Below are 14,981 nucleotides of genomic sequence, written 5' to 3'. Positions count from 1 at the left end.
ATATAAACAAGCTTTGTATCACTTTTGATAAGCTTTGTCCAATAATGATTCACAGAAAATTTGGTACCAATCGGAATGATGGTTTTAGAGGAGATGTCAAAAGTGTGTTTTTCAGAAATCACAAAGTGGCCCAAAATCTATCCAGGTAGACCTTAAAAGTTCTTGAGCATTCTTTATTTCAAGTCAATTGGACTTACGGTGTGAGGAGCGTGGCAGTTCCAAAATTGGTCCCAGGTCCCTTGTAAAATGAATTGGTCATTATCTTCAAAAGGCAATGAGATGTAGCATCATCAAGTTTTTGATAACTTTTGAAAAACTTGGTCCACTAACAATCAAAATCAAAGTTGCAAGCAGCGTTGGGCGGGACCTTGGACTCTTGCCGTTTCGGCCTCCAGCTCATGTAGACAGTGTGAATTATTTGTAAGAGTCGAAATGTCGAGAAAACAAGCAATGTCAAGAGTACACAAGGTCATTTTTGGCAATAGAGGGACTTAATATTACAGTACGTTACAATATGTATTTAACAGTCATAATCACAAAAGTAGCAACAGTATTATCAGTAATAAAGGCTGTAGTAGTATGTGAGAGATGGAAAACACTGATATATAATGTTTAGTTTAGTTTAGTTTATTTATTTATAGTTTCGTGGAAAATCCCCATTAATTGAATGTAGCAAAAAAAAAAAAAAAAACAGTAAATAGGGCAGCTGTAGCCGAGGTGGCTAATTTCCAGCTGTAGTCCCTGATGATGCTGATGATGATAGGCAACTTAAAATACAAATACAATACACAGAGGTCTGTGTGTGTCTGAGTGAAGCCGTTGTCATGGCGATTAATGAGCTGCATGCAGCAGAGGGAGAGACAAGCTGTGAGATCAGGCAGATTAACATGGCTTTAAAATGTCTCGAACTCCTTTAATTCCAAAACCGTGGGTCCAATCGTCAGTCTGAGCATACCAGCAGAGAGATACACTCATCCCGAATGCAGACATTGTTTTTATGTTTGTGGAGTCAAAAATGTAATCTTGGTCGCAAGTTTAAGATGTGTTGGCCCTCAGCTTTTTTCCAGAAATTTCTCCTCTCACTTTACATGGGAGTGGATGAGAAAAAAAATCAGCACTTGCTTGGAAGCTTTCCTACGTTTTTTGGTATAAATTGTGTATGTACAGTGAAAATTGTGGCCTTGGCAGCGAGTTAAAGACAAAAGTTTTAGCCGATTTTAGACCCCTCTCCACTGTAGCTCACAGCTGACAATTTCTCCACATTTGCTCATGGTACTTTGAGAGGCACAGATTAAAAATGGTAAAATACATGAAAAAGATGAAAACATGACTGAATAGATGAGACCTGTGGCAACATTTGAGAGTTGGAATAGAGTCTGTAGCATAAAATATGGAGAAGCTGTATAGGCTCAAAAAAGGCCAATGATTGGTCCCTTTCTCCATTCATTTCCTATGGGACAGCTTTCGAAGACTGTCAGGAGGTTTTGTGGCACGTCACCTTTAAGAGCCCATAAAATCCAAACCGTTCGAGTAGTGACAAGTTTTTCAAAACTTTTGTTCAGCAGTGTGTGAGCTGTCATGTGTGCGAGTTTGAAGCCGATACGATAAACGGTATAGGAGATAGTTTTTGAAAAGGAGGATTTTTGAGGCGAAATCTTACTGTGAAAGGGCAAATAGGTCACTTCCTGTTGGATTTAGGTCAGGGGTGTCAGTGCGTGATTTGTAGGTCTTGATGAGACGGTCTTGATTTTTGGTTTGATCTTTCTACGACATTCCTATGGGCTGCAGTGGCAATGTTAGTGTGCCTAGGTGGTGCTAGAGAGCCCATTCTGGCACTTTTGGGGTTAATTTTTTTCATGTTATCAAATTTTTCGCCAATCCTGACAAGTGTGCCAATTTTGGTGAGATTTTGAGCATGTTTAGGGATCAAATTTGGCCTCAAAGTGGTGGTGGGAGAAAGACTAAAGAATAAAGAATAAAGAAAGAAAGAATAAACGCACCAAAAACAATGTCGGCCGAGGTCCCTAATAAAATTTGGTAACAATCGGATCCATGGCTTAGGAGGCAATGTCAAAAATGTGTTATTCAAAATATTATAAGTGGTTTTGTGGTGTCCCCTATTGAGCAATTTCAAAATAATTTTGTACAGGTTGTTCATCGTTATGAAGCTTAGCCTACTGTTCCCTTTCAGTTGATTCACTTGGTACAACACATATACTATGGGATATCACACCCCTCTCGACCTACCTGGATACACCTCTATTCACGCCTTTTAAAGGGATAGTGCACCCAAAAATGAAAATTCAGCCATTATCTATTCACCCTCATCCCGAGGGAGGCTCTGGTGAAGTTTTAGAGTCCTCACATCCCTTGCGGAGATCGGCGGGGGGAGCAGCTAGCACACCTAATGGCTGAAGGCGCCCCAGACTAATGTCCAAGAATACAAAATTGAAACCACAAAATATCTCCAACATGCTCATCTGTAGTGATCCAAGTGTCCTGCAGCCCCGGCATAAAAAGTTGTTTCGAAAAACGCCATATGAACTCTGTTTTTAGCCTCATTGTAGCCTGCAGCTCTGACTGGTTCTCTGTGCTCTTGCGCGAGACCAGCGAAAGCATGAACTTTGCTTACCCGTGTTTACATCACGTGACACGTGCACCGCAGGGAGAGACAAGAGTAACCACAGTAGCTAAAAGATCATTTGCACTACGGTCTTTTAGCAAAGGACAGCCCAACATGTCTGAAGACTATGAAATTGAGGAGGAACAGCATTTCTTTGTTGAGCCGTATTTGTTTGAGCCCGAGTATACGGACGTGGAACTCAGGCTACTGGACGAAGCAGCCGTCGCAGCTCATGAGCCTAACCCTCAGCCAGCCGCAGAATACCGGAGTCGAGCACTGGAAACCTGGTGGTGTAGTTGTTTCAAATGCAAAGCAATGCCAATGGACGAGGAAAGTCTTTGCTGCTCAGACTGGGAATTGGCGATGCCTGCACCTGAGAATCTGGACATCAGTACTGACGAGACTGCTGCTCTTCAGAGACCGTGCATCACTGTGCATCACCGATCACCTTGAGTTTCCAACACTACTGACCCATGGTGTTCTGGAGACATTTTTTTACTTCCCCAAGATCAACTGGAAGAAAAGGCAGAGGTCCGCAGGACCAGATGGCAGGCTTTCAGAGGAGTAAATCATTAATTTCATTGCGGAGCACAGAGAGGCAGTTAGAGCTGCAGGCTACAATGAGGCTGAAAACAGAGTTCAAATGACGTTTTTCGAAACAACTTTTTATGTCGGGGCTGCAGGACACTTGGATCACTACGGATGAGCATGTTGAAGATATTTTGTGGTTTCAATTTTGTGTTCTTGGACGTTAGTCTGGGGCGCCGTCAGCCATTAGGTGTGCTAGCCATTCCCCCCGCCGATCTCCGCAAGGGATGTGAGGACTCTAAAACTTCACCAGAGCCTCCCTCGGCATGAGGTTGAGTAGATAATGGCTGAATTTTAATTTTTGGGTGCACTATCCCTTTAAGGCAGATGACTTGTGGTGACGTATGTGAAGCTCTGCCTACATACATGTACATATACACCCATCACCACAGTCATCCCTCAGTTCTTTAGCTCTTCACCTCACGGAGAACACCGCTACTGAGTTGAGCTAAGTGGCTACAGCCAGTTAGCACTGTTTTACCAAAAGGGCGCGGTTGGCTGACTTTAAGATGGAGTCTCCTATGAGTGTTAGCCAGCCGCTGGAGCTGGTCACTCACCTGAAGGATGAAAACGTGCTGGACATCAGCTTGGACATACATGGTTTGTTGAATGACGAACAAGAAACTTTATCATCGGACCAGGATGCTGCCACTACTGCGTGGGATGGTCAGGATGATACATTCTTTTTTCTCTGTGTTGCCCTGTGGCTGAGAGATTGGACATGGATTGGCCCTCTCCTCCCCTGGCTCAAAAATAGTCACGCTTTGCAGGATTTTTGCCTTTGTTCCCAGACTTTGTCTTGGAGTTACCTCGTCATTCAACAAACCACTGCCCACCCGCATCACAGTGCCCAGCTATGGACAGTACTTGGATTTGGATGGTGCAAACAAAGCTGGCTTGCTCACTCCTCCTCAATACAGAGCCGTCCCTGGCAGCTTATTTGGCCCCATCTCACAACCTCGATGTGGGGGCTGCGACAGCCCTCCCATCCAAACACTGCAGGTTCTCCGCGTCACAGTTGGAGAAGATTTACATAGCTGAGGCTCTGCCCATGTGCTGAGCTCTGTAAACATGCTCCAGACATACCAAGCCATGTGACTGGCGGAGCTTGGTGTGCTGGTCCTGTAGATGTAAAAATCGGTGCCTGGAATTGGGCCTGTAGGCTCCCGACCTTGTCCTCAACGTAGCTTCTCAGTTGTCCTCTGATATCGAACTGGTACCTTGGATTCAGTTAATCAATACTCAAAGAAACACTGGAGACAGGCAGAGTCCGATGCAATCGAGTTTAATGTGTTCACAAGCTTCAACACATACAACTCATCGAGTCAAGCCCCGGAGCCGAACTGAAAATCTACTTTCAGTGCGTCTGCTTTTATGCTGGTGGAGACTGGAGAGAGTCTCCACCTTCTTCTGCTAATCCATCCCACTTCAATGCAAAGCTATTGGTGGCAATCTTTTTCTTTTTGTCCAATCGTGAGCAGGCCCGATTTTAATGGTGTATCACTTTCATTTTGAGTGTGGATGTTCCCAAATTTTCCACCCTTAGCTTTGGATTTGCTTTCACTTTATTTTTAAAAAACATGTGAATCTTAGGGACTTTCTTTATGCAGTCCCTTGTGCTCTTATACAATATAACCTTTTAAATGTGCATCAGGTAGTACAAACATTTGAATGTGTGTGTGTGCTATCATTATACAGAATATGATAGGTTATGTGTGTGTTCTGTTGTGTGAATACCATGTTGACTCATAACTCTAATTTGTGAACACTTTAACATGTATAACAGTGCTTTAACACATATAGATGCATTTCAATCGGTTTTATAAGATCTTATACATAAAACATGGTTATATGATGGTTATATGGTTTTGTTTCTTGATCAATTTATGCAGTGTAACACTTTTACTTGATTAGGGATTAACTCTTACACTACAGTCCCTTCTGACAGTCCATTAGCACTGCTTCTCAACGAGGTCAGAGTGGCTATGCATTACATCCTTTGTGTGACCCACTTTGCAGCACTTGGAGGAAGAGGAGGAAGAAACCTCACTCATCCCAGCACTGGGATCAAGAGGAGAGGGGCTCCAGCAGCTGGGAGACACTGCAAGCTGCATATCAATCACCTAGAGCTACTAGCAGTTTCTCTAGCTCTAGCTCTAAGGCATTTTCTCCCGGGTTTGACAGGCCAACATGTTCTGATCAGGACGGACAACACAACAGTGGTTTCTTACATAAACAAATGGGGGGACCCATTCACTCACTGTGGGGCAGTGTTTATTTTCTGTCTCTCAGAGCCACCCATGTTCCTGGCTGCCGGAACTTGGAGGTAGACCTTCTGTCCAAGAGGGGACCCCTTGTAAGGGAGTGAAGGTTGCACTCATTGCTGGTGGCTAAAATATGGACTAATTTTTGGCAAGGCCGAGGAGGAGCTAATTGCAGCTCAGGCAAACACCCACTGTCCCCCTTTTTTTCCATGATGGGCCGCAACACGGCTCTGGCAGTAGATGAGCTAGCACACCCATGGCCAAACATGCTTCTGTATGCATTTCCCCCAGTGGAACTGATACCGCCAGCTCTGGAGAGGATTCACCAGCAGGGTCTGTCCCTGATTCTGGTGGTCCCTCGGTGGCCAGTAAAGTCTTGGTATGCCAAGATAATCAGCCTACTCATGGTGAGGCCGCTGCAGCTGCCTCTCCGCAGGGACCTTCTATCTCAAGAGTGGGGAGAGGTGCTTCATCTGCACCCAGAACTGTGGCAGCTGCATGCTTACCTATCGAGAGGTCGAATTTAATAGCTAAGGGTCTGCCCCAAGTGTGGTTGCAACGATCCAGAGTGCAAGGGGATCATCCACTAAAGGCCTATATGCCCATGAATGGCGGGTGTTTGAGCAATGGTGTCAGACCCGAAATGTGCTCCCATTTCAGTGCTCTATTGGAGATGTTTTGACGTTTCTTCATGAGCTGCTGGATAAGGGTCTGTCCTTCTCCACCATTAAGGTCTATTTGGTGGCCATATCTGCTTGTCATATCAGTTTTGATGGGGTGACAACAGGTGCTCACCCTCTGGCCATAAGTTTTTTGAAAGGAGTCCACCAGCCACGTCCCCTCATGGGATTTAGCCTTGGTGCTGGAGGCTCTTTGTGATCCCCCATTTGAGCTCATTGAGTCTGTCGATATGAAGTTTCTTTCATACAAGACTGCACTGCATCTCGCTTTAGCCTGTTGTGCCCGAATTTGGCATATTTTCCTCAGACTCTCTCTACAGCTTCTAGCTCTATAGCTTTCAAGCTCTTGAGTTTTTGTCCGTTTCCTTTCGAGGAGCAGAGGACGCTGCATTCCCTGTGTCCAGAGGGTGGACTACGTGCCTACATAGACCGCATTCGGAGTGTGAGGTTATGTGACCAGTTGTCTGTTTTGCTAAACAAGCCTAGGGTAAAGCCCTGTCTAAGCAGGGGCTTTCTCACTGGAATTGCTGCATATGCCAGCAATAGTTGTCCATTGCCCAGTGGCACCACATAGGAGAGAAAAGTTAGGACAATTCCAAGGGCCCCTGACTGACAGGGGCCCCAAAAATAGGTAGAAATTAATATAGAATTATTAAACCATCATAATTAAGATTTTTTTTTAAATATAGTTATAAAATTAATGATCTCTTTGTTTTTACTTGTTTTTGGCAGTAAAAGTTAAATATCCCCTTTGACCAAAAAAGTAAACATCCAGCAGTCAGCAGTTGCGCTAGAACGTTACAGTCATCATCATGCTACGTAGTACTAAAAGAAAATACGGTTTTCAAAAAAGGAAAGAGAGAAAGGAGAGAGAGGAGAGGCAAAAGAAAGGGTGTCAATATCTGAGCCAGTTTTTCTCCAAGAAAGGTGGGTAGCCTATAGTCTGTGGGTGGTAGAAATGAACCTGTTAGCTTAATGTCCATAGTGAAATAAACTAGCTACAGACTAGTGTTAGTATAAATTTCACTCCTTTTTAACCTACATTTAATCAGTGCAGGTGAATGTTTAGCAAGATATTCATATTAAATCAGTTGTCCCTGTCCCTGAGCAACATTGTGTTGAATGACATGCCAGTTAGCATCATTGCAGGAAGTCTGTCTCTTGCTCTTTTTTTACCATGACAAAAAAGAAAATGAAATATTTTTTAATTCAATTCAATTCAATAATTCAAACAAATTATTTTTTCCACATAATGATTATTATGAAACAAAAACAGCCCACAACTGTCTGTACTGGCTGCTGGACAGTTGGAAACATTAAGTAGCCTAACTCAGCCTGCATTAAATGTACAGGCAATATTAAAATAATCCAGTTAGATGCTTTCATTTAGATTGAATTATGGCTGTTAAATGACATGTATAGATACAGATTTTATTATTCCCATGAAGGGCAATTTATTTGAGCAGCTTGCACACACACACACACACACACACACACACACACACACACACACACACACACACACACACACACCCCTCTATATTCATTAAAGTATAATATAGTATAATATAATCATAATAATACAAGATATATATAATATTATAATATAATGTAATATAAGTTACTTTCCATCTTTTCTGTATTCTAGTTTTGCAGTAGGGGTTGGGGGCCACACACACACAAAACTTAAAACAAACTTTGTATTCATTAGAGTAATACGTATAATAACATGTAATATAGTCATAATATAATCATAATAATACAATATATATGTAATATTATAATATAATGTAATATAAGTTATAATATGATAAAATACTTACTTGTCAAGAGTAATGTCTTCTCCCCTGAGAAACATTTCCTCTGCAACAGAGTCATCAGATGAGATTTCACTGTCTTCCTCAGATACTTCTTTTTTTTAATTATTTATTATTTATTGTTTATTTGATGTGGACATCACAATTGCATTGGACGGACCAGATGCATTGTTTGAGTGTTTTAGCACACGTGCTAATTCGCAACACTTGTCCACAGGAGGCTTTTGAAATGATAAAATAATAAATGTAAAAGGAAAAGAAAAGAAAAAAATGAAGGGTACAGTAACATACAACACTAAAAGAGAAGCAATTTTTCAGATTAAAATAAATACATAAACTACAAAGCAAAGGCAACATGATCAAGCAATCAACCAATTAAAACTATTCATGTGAGCACTGTTGTTTTGATTTTAGCCATTGTTTAAGTCCTTTGTTAAAAGCATTACTGTTGGCTCTAATTTTAGTTTAGTGGGTGGAGAGTTCCAAAGTTTTGCCCCCTTTACAGAAAGAGCAGACTGACAGAATGAAGTCTTGTATCTTGGGACAAGACAGTCACCACTGGTGGAGGCTCATGTGGTCGCTCTGTGAGAGCTCTGACGCCTGATGGCCAGTTCAGAAAACAGTACTGACACATGATTATTTAGACATTTAAAAAACAATGTAAGAGTACTAAAATTCATAAAATTTTCAAAGGTGAGAAAGTTGTGTTTTCTTAAATTGCGGCAGTGATGCCATCTCATTGGTTTCTGGTCCATGATTTTTATTGCCTGCTTGTATATTGAGATTATAGGTTTTAATGTGGTTGAAGAAGCTTGTGACCATGATGTGATGCAATATGACAAATGGGAAAAAATCATTGCATGCATGTACAGTTTTGCAGCTTGATGTGACAGGTTCCTTCTAATAAAACGAAAGCAGTTAAGATTTGGTCTAACCTTGTTACAGATGTACTTAACCTGACTATCAAACTTTAAGTTCTTGTCCAAAATGATGCCTAGGTACTTGACTTCATTCACTTCATCGATGATTTCCTTCCTAATCCTGACCTCAAATACATCATGTGCGGGCCTATTACGCATGGAGAAGCACATGGATACAGTTTTTTTTGACATTAAGAGTTAGATGGGATAACTCGAGCCATTCAGAGATGTTCAATAAAGCCTGCGTCAGATGCTCACCTGCCAGGCTGGGTGTTTTAGTGGACACATAGATGACCGTGTCATCAGCGTACATCTGGCAGTTGACATCTGGACAGCAACTTGGTAGGTCGTTGATATACATTGTGAACAACAATGGACCAAGAACAGACCCTTGCGGTACTCCCATGCTGTTTGCATTCATATGTGACTTCACCCCATTGACCCTGACACATTGCTGTCTACCCCCGGATATGATTTGAGCCACTCCAAAGCTTCAGGTGACATTTTGAATTGATTTAGTTTCTTAAGTAGAATACTGTGGTTAACAGTGTCAAAGGCCTTTTTTAGATCCAAGAACACTGCCCCTACAACATTTCCTTTATCCAGAGAGGCTTTGATCTTCTCAAGCAGATAACAGTTTGCTGTTTCTGTGGAAGCTCCTAACTGGTCGTGTGAGATGTCAATCAAAAGCTCAGAGTGCAGGCTACATTTTGAATGCAGGACCAGCGGTAAACTCGCATGTAATCTGGAGTTACAACGAGAAATACAGCGGAGTTTTTAAATATTGACTGGTGCATTTCAAACGATGCAGCAGCGGTTTGTGGATATTTACTGGTATAATGATGTGTTTTGGACTAAATACTTTACTGGATTTGATCGACTGGACCTTTGTGAATGTAACAAGACCATGTTTGTGGAAATACTTTTGACCGGAGGATGACTATGAGGCTTCATTGGTGAGTCACATCAGCTTTGTAACTGTTTGTTTGTTTGTTTGTTTGTGTGTTTGTTTGTTTGTAGTCTGACAAAGGTGTTGATTGTACCTGCTGTGATGATTGTATCTTGAAATGGTTGGCATCAGTTGAATCACAAGAAGCTTAGCTTTCCAGGGATATGCGGCATGAGTAGCCCACGTGATATACACACTGTGTAAATGACGTCGTCTGTGTTTAAATACCCTCTGGGCTTGCGGGCGGGCCGTCGGAGTGGTAACAGACTAGACTTACCTGACTGTACCCTCTCACCCTTCTTTCTCTCATGCACCCCAGACCTCTCTGCACCATATGAGTAAATTATATCTCCCATCTTTTCTAACTTTTCTATTGCATTTCCTCTAAGCCTGTTTAAGATTACTGACAAATCTCTATGAACTATCTCCAATTCTTTACTGTCATTTGCCCTAGGCCATCTAACTCTAACCTTTTGCTCCGTGGTTCTCTCTCTGACTGGCATACTGACCTCAGTGTCACCTGCATCCTCTCTTACCACCCCCTGCTCCTCCTCCTCCTCAGTGGCAGTGTTACTGATATCCTTCTATCTGTCGCTGGACTTCATCCAACTGACTTGACTGACTTCTAAGGAAGTACTGATCAAGGATGAGGGCAGCAGGTGGGCCCCCCTATTTTAGGACGGCCTACAATGGAGAAATAAGGCACCTCCTTCCCTCTGCGAGCCTGGTAGTCCGCCTTAGGCAAGTGGTAGCACTCCCTTTGCCTCCTAGTTATGGGTCAAATAGCAACTGGGCAGCTCTGGGTGCTAGTAGGCCTACTGTAGGCTACAGTAACACTAAGTGTTAGCACAGTAACTGCGTAATCAATTTCCCCTCCTTGTGATTGTCTTCATTAACAAAATTGGTGCATACTTAAATAAAATATTTCAGAAAATTTGTAATATAAAAAATACTTGTCTTAATATGAGTGATCAACTGGGCAAGTTACATGGGGCTATCTATTATTTAATTTTTCACCCTATTTGTAGTGTTTTGCCTACATGGGTGTAAGTTTGTTTACAGAGTGATAACTATAATTTAGCTATTAGATAGGCAGGGCTATCATACCAAAATATAAACTAGAGACCTGTAGAGAGATAAAAATGCCAAAATTGTTTGGTCCCCGTGGGTGAAAAAAAAAGTTGTGAAAATTATCCCTTTAGCCCCTGTACTAATAAGTTGTGAAAATTATCCCTTTAGCCCCTGTACTAATAGGGACCCATTCTATTTGTCTGTTTGAAGTTCTGGCTGCACCAGTTACCTTCTATTTGTCTGTTTGAAGTTCTGGCTGCACCAGTTACCTGTCAGGGGCTGGTGACATCAGATGGTGAGGTGAATAATCTAATAACCTACTTTGATGATAAGATGACATTCTTTGGCACATATAAATGCAATTTTGGGGTGACTGGCTTATTTACATTAATAATGGCAAACACATATATACATGCCTTTTGGATTTTTTATTCCTTATTCCATGTCGACCTATAATTCATGTGTGTTTAGGTGTATACATTTTTTAAAAGGAGCAAGGTACTGATGAAATCTGTCTGTGAACATTCAGTCCAAATTTGGTGACATTCTGATAATTATTTCCCGAGATTCATGTGATAAGGCAGACACTGTCCCTTTTGGAGAAGCCTCAATTTTGACTATTTTCAATTTTGGGGAAGACCCAAAGATTATCCAAATTTTTTTATTAAGCTACTAGATAGGCAGGTCTATCATACCAAAATGTAAACTAGAGACATAGAGGATGTCAAAAATACCAAAAATTCTTTGGTCCCTTTAAGTGATATCAAAATCTGCCTTAGCCCCTGGACTACAAAGGGTGGTGAGTTTCCATCTCATATCCGACTCTGCAGGTTCAGCAGAGTGGGCAGGCAGGGAGTGCAACTCCAAGGAAGACTTTTGGGAGGATCAAAGAAAGACATCAGCATCAACCAGCCCATGAAGGACAGGTGAGGATGTCACAGATGGGGGAAGTAGATCAGTGTCTGAACCTGCAACAGTGGAGGACTGTTGCTGGACCCAGGATGATGTGCAGCCATTATCACACTCACTCACAGGAGAGGGACAAGAGAGGCCCTAACTGATGCAGCTACCGTATCCACAACTGACATTACAGTCTGAGGCTGACCAGACACAGAGGGGCCATTGGTCAAACTGGCAGTAGGATGAGAAGCATGATCATCCAGAGCTACATCCAAGGACAAAAAGTTGACTTGAGGAAACAAGCTGCAGTGCACCACATGTGTAGTGTGTAGAGTTTGATGACTGTCATTACGCTCACTTCTGCAACTCTGCTAAACATAATGGGTAACCCTATTGATAATGAGGTCTAATTTCTGGTAAAACAGGATGTCAGCCTTGGACAAAGGAGAGTCATCATGGCAAGGTGTAGTCAGTGTCATCAGGGCCCAGTATTTCAAAATTTATAATCTGGATCAGAATAATCCGGATAATGAAATCCTCCTTTTCTCAGTCAGGGATCAAGGTGATCCTGCTGACTTTTTCTGGGTATTTCAAAACATTGGCAGGGTGGATCACTTTGATCCCAATCTGACTGGATACGGATTTCGATCCCAATCTGACTGGATACGGATTTCCAAATCTCACGACTCCGCCCCCAGATCTGAAACGTTTCACCTTTGGGGGCGTGGCTTTCAGATTATGACGCGTTGCGCTCTGTCTCTATGGCAGACTCTTTCACGAAAGGAGCAGTTGGTAGTACAGCTTTCACATCAAAATGTAAATTTACCGTTACCTAATGAGTAGCGTTTTTAAGACCATACATACATACATGAACTCTTTAAACACCAACCTGTTCCCAGTTTAACCTTATGTTATTGCCAACACAGCAGATGTTTTAAAATAAATGTTTACATGTGTGCAGAGCAGACTGCTGCAGTATTGGAAAAATACACAGTACTAGAATGAATTATGCGGTTCATTCAGAAGTGTCAGTGGACTGAGTTGTTGTCCATGTGCTTATTATGTTAATCCCTGTGTTGTTTCTTGCACTCTATGCAAAGAAAATAATGTGCTATACAAATAAATTTGCTTTGCATTGCATTTCCTTCCCTTTGTCTGACCACAAACATATGTTGGATGTTTTGGTACAAACAAGTTACAATGTTAGGTGAAACTAGATGTTGAGAAATAGGTCTGTATTTGTTACTCTTATTTAGTATGGCCAAACAATATTTTTCTATGCTTGAAATTACTTACAACTAAAACACTAATTTAGATTAAGTGTAATGAACATCTTGAGCAACAATATCTAGGAGAAGTGGAGCTGAGGCTTTGTCAAATCCACCTCTGAGGTGGGATCCAAATAATCCTGAAATTTGGTATCAAATTGATCCAGATCTCTGCCTTAACATTTGAAATACCCAAATGCAGCCTTTATCTGGATTAAAGGGAGGATTGGATTACCAGATCTGAATCCTGATCTTCAGGATCAGTATCCTCTTGATCTGTGTTGAAATACCCAGTTTTCAGATCAGATCAGGATTTAATCCATTCCGGCCAGGATAATCCTATCAGATCACTTTGAAATACTGGGCCCAGGTGATCAGCCAGAGATACTGCACACTACCTTGGAGCAGACACCCAGTAGCTAAGAGAAGACAGAAGAGAGGAAATAGGCTCGTTCGAGATGTGCCAGGCCTGCGATCGGCGCACAATGCCGGTTAGTTTTGTGTCCTACTTTCATTGCGACTTGCTCTGATGTATTACAAAGGTGGACAGCGATAAAACCGCAAGAGCGAGGCGGACGCAGTTTTTAGAGCCAGGCGCTGCAGCTGCTCTCGACCGACTACACCGCCTGGCTCTCACCTGATCTAACAGCTGATTGGTTTAGATGTCGACAATATGACGTTTTCGATAAACTATTCATTTTTGTTGCATTTCAGAGATTAAGATTTTATTTGTCTGATTTGAAGGTTTATTCTGTAACAGAAAACGTGTCATGTGACTGATGGTGAAGTTTAGTTGTCAGAGACTGAATACATTCATCATAGACTATACAGAGTCTACTGTATATTACCATTGGAATGTTTAATTATTGAAGTATTTAACATCACACACTGAATACATTCATCATAACCTATACAGAGTCTACTGCATATTAAAGGGATAGTTCGACATTTTGGCAAATTCGCCTATTGTCGTAATCTCTATAGTCATATGAGTAGGTACATTACCTTTAATTGTTAGTGCCTGCTGTTCTGAGATCAGTGGGGCAGAGCTGCCCGCTGAAATGGAGGTGATCGGTACAGCCCCCTCTCTCCCTCAAAACTAATCAAATACACCATCAAATGACTCCAAAACGCTCTAGTGGAAAACACATGGCTTGCGCATTCCCACGCAATGAAATAATAATGTTAATTAAGTAACATTACGACACATGAAGCAAATACTTTCTTGAGTAAACCACTGGGCGGAGTGACACAGTGTGCACTTGAGACAATGCCGTTGTTATTGCTTGCAGCCTTGCATTTGAGATATCGTCAGCTGGACGCACCAGAATGTTTGAGAAAAGTTTACAGAGTCGTCGTCGTCGTCCTCCGCTTATCCGGGTCCGGGTCGCGGGGGCAGCAGCCTCAGCAAAGAAGCCCAGACAGTCCTCTCCCCAGCCACTTCCGTCAGCTCTTCTGCGGGAAACTCATTTCGGCCGCTTGTACTCGCAATCTCATTCTTTCGGTCACTACCCAGAGCTCATGACCATAGGTGAGGGTTGGAACGCAGATCGACAGGTAAATCGAGAGCTTCGCTTTCTGGCTGAGCTCCCTCTTCACCACAATGGACCGGTTAAGCGCCTGCATCACTGCTGACGCCACCCCAATCCGCCTTTCAATCTCCCGCTCCATCCTACCCTCACTCGTGAACAAGATCCTGAGATACTTAAACTCCTCCACCTGAGGAAGGACCTCCCCCCCGACCTGAAGTGGGCAATCCACCCTTTTCCGGCTGAGGATCATGGCCTCAGACTTGGAGGTGCTGATTCTCATCCCAGCCGCTTCACACTCGGCTGCGAACCGTCCCAGCGAGAGCTGGAGGTCACTGTTCGATGGAGCTAGGAGGACCACGTCATCCGCAA

This window comes from Epinephelus moara, chromosome 3 (assembly GCF_006386435.1).
Source record: "Epinephelus moara isolate mb chromosome 3, YSFRI_EMoa_1.0, whole genome shotgun sequence".
In the NCBI taxonomy this organism is placed as follows: Eukaryota; Metazoa; Chordata; class Actinopteri; order Perciformes; family Serranidae; genus Epinephelus; species Epinephelus moara.
Note: the sequence above shows the minus strand (reverse complement) of the source record.